Consider the following 3281-nt stretch of genomic DNA (forward strand, 5'->3'; position numbering starts at 1 on the left):
GTCTTGCTAAAAAGTCCCATACGTCATTGCGACTGGAGGTGGGAAGCGTAGCATGTTTCTTAGATTTATTATTAAAGTTCAGAGATATCTCTTATTTACCTCAGGAGTTTCCCTAAATGAAACGGGTAAAGTAAACATTACCATGAACATCTTAATAAAGGAATAAACACATCAAGGCTGTTTGTTTGCTGAAATTTGTATTAAAATATGTTTTATTTATATTGTGCAACATATATTTATAATCAGAATCAGTGGTGACAGAGCTTCTACAGTGCAACAGGATAACAGAGACAGGACAAAAGACAGATAATAAATATATTTAAAAAAAATACAAGTAAGTAGTGAATGCAATATACAAATTGACAAGTGTATGTACGTGTTTATTACTATATACAACGTTACATGTGCCGCTGTTATGTGCAAATTGGCATGTAAAGTGTGTTGTTAAATAAGTGTATATGTGTATAAAAGTGTATGGCAAGTAGTGATGTTGGTTCCACAATTATTATCATCAAGTGTTCATGAGATGGATTGCCTGAGGGAAGAAACTGTTTCTGTGTCGGGCTGTTCTGGTGCGCAGTGCTCTGTAGCGTCGACCAGAAGGTAAAAGTTCAAAGAGGCAGTGTGCTGGGTGTGAGGGGTCCAGAGTGATTTTGGCAGCCCTTCTGCTCGCTCTGGATAAGTACAGTTCTAGTAGGAAGGGTTGTACCAGTGATTCGCTCAGCAGTCCGAACTATTCGACGTAGTCTTTGGAGATCGTATTTAGTAGCTGAGCTAAACCAGACAGTTATTGATGTGCAGATGACTGATTCAATGATGGAGGTGTAGAACTGTTTCAGCAGCTCCTTTGGGAGGTTGAACTTCCTCAGCTGACGAAGAAAGTACAGCCTCTGTTGAGCTTGTCCCACTTCAGGTCCTGAGAGATGGTGGTGCCCAGGAACATGAATGACTCCACTGCTGCCACAATGCTGTCCATGATGCTCAGTGGGGGGAGAGCAGGGGGGTTTCTCCTGAAGTCCACTATCATCTCCACTGTTTTGAGCGTGTTGAGCTCCAGGTTGTTGTGACTGCACCAGACAGCCATCTCCTTAACCTCCTGTCTGTAAGCAGACTCGTCAGTGTGGTGTCGTCTGCAAACTTCAAGAGCTTCACAGAGGAGTCTTTTGAAGTGCAGTCATTCGTGTACAGGGAGAAGAGCAGTGGGGAGAGGACACACCCCTAAGGGGCGCCAGTGCTGATTGTGCGGATATTGGATGAGAATTTTCCCAGCTTCACCAGCTGCTGCCTGTCCGTTAGGAAGCTGTTGATCCACAGACAGACAGAGGTGGGCACAGAGAGCTGAGTTAATTTGGGCAGGAGAAGTTTTGGGATGATAGTGTTAAACGCCGAGCTGAAGTCAACAAACAAGATCCTCACATAGGTCCCTGGTCTGTCTAGGTGTTGCAGAACATAATGCAGTCCCATATTTACTGCATCATCCACAGACCTGTTTGCTCTGTACGCAAACTGAAGAGAGTCCAGTGAGGGTTCAGTGATGTCCTTCAGGTGGGCCAGCACCAGTTTTTCAAAGGACTTCATGACCACAGATGTTATGGCCTCCGGTCTGTAGTCATTTAGTTCTGTAAGTTTGGGTTTATTTGGGATGGGGATGATGGTGGAGCGTTTGAGGCAGGAGGGCACTTCACACAGCTCCAGTGATCTGTTGAAGATCAGGGTGAAGATGGGGCCAGTTGGTCAGCACAGGATTTTAAACAGGCTGGTGTTATAAAATCTGGGCCTGGTGCTTTTTTCCTCTTCTGTTTCCGGAAGACCTGGCGCACCTCCTCTTCACTGAACTGAAGTGCAGGTATGGGGGAGGCGGGGGGTGGTGGAGGTGTTACTGGTGGCGTGAAGAGCAGTTCAGAGTGGGTGTGCGGTGTTTTCTCAAACCGGCAGTAAAACTCATTCAGGTCGTTTGCAAGTCGTTCATTGTCTACAGTAATGGGGGATGGTGTCTTGTAGTTTGTGATGTTTTTCAAACTTTTCCACACAGATACTGACTCCTTAGTTTCTCAGAATAGTTCCTTTTTGCGACTCTGATCTCCTTTTCCAGTGTGTATTTGGCCTGCTTATTCAAGGCTCTCTCCCCATTCCTGTAAGCAACCCCCGCCTGACGTAGCTGTCTGAGTTTTACAGTGAACCATGGTTTGTCATTGTTGTATGTGAGTTGAGTCCTGGTAGGAATGCACACGTCTTCACAGAAACTGATATAAGATGTTACAGTCTCTGTGAGCTCATCCAGATCGTTTGCAGCAGCTTCAAAAACACTCCAGTCAGTGAGGTCGAAACAGGCTTGTAGATCCCGCTCTGTTTCGTTAGTCCATCTTTTCACAGATCTTAATACAGGTATGGCTGTGTTCAGTTTCTGCCTGTAGGTTGGAATGAGATGAATCAAACAATGGTCAGAGTGTCCCAAAGCTGCTCGTTTGACAGAGCGTTATGCATCCTTTATTGTGGTGTAGCAGTGATCCATAATGTTACGGTCTCTTGTAATGTTTTTATGCATAGTATATATTTTGAAAGGGGGGAAAAAAAATAAATAAATCGTTGTATGAATGCTGTAATGTTTAAATAATTTTCCATTAAAAAGCGTGAAGGTCATGTGACCATCAGGAAAAACGCAGCATCTCAATTCTTAAAGGACGCGTTCTCTGTTCTCGTGGTCTCCCGAGTTCGTTCTTCCGAGGACACCTGGCAAGATCGGTCTCCACAAGAACGCAAGTCCATTCTCTAAGTTCTTGAAATTGAGAAGCAGCCAGTGTCATGAGCTGCGTCTCAAATGGCACACTATGCACTCATGCACTATGTACTTATGCACTTACACACTCAACAGCATAGTATATGTATATAGTGTCGTCCCAAATGGAGCACTAATTTTTTTTACTTAGCAGAATTTCAACCAGTTTCCTTGATGACGTTTGGCGGTTGCCAAATCAGTAAAATAAATGACCAAACTATCAAATAATACTGCCATGAGTATAACCGCATTCATCATCGGGAGGCGCTATAATCACTCTCGTAGGAGAATTTTTCTTTCACAATCCAAATTAAATAAAGTTATCCAACATGTGCGCCCGATAGCTCCGCCCCTTCCGCTACCTGAGCAAACCTGCGGTCGTTGAGTGCGTGAAGTGTCCATCATTACACATTTCATATTCCCGGTTGGATAACTGCATCCTCCGGGTAATTAAAGTGCACTTATTATATTTAGAGTTTTCAGTGTGAATGCACTACTTACTCTA

This window comes from Danio aesculapii, chromosome 10 (assembly GCF_903798145.1).
Source record: "Danio aesculapii chromosome 10, fDanAes4.1, whole genome shotgun sequence".
In the NCBI taxonomy this organism is placed as follows: Eukaryota; Metazoa; Chordata; class Actinopteri; order Cypriniformes; family Danionidae; genus Danio; species Danio aesculapii.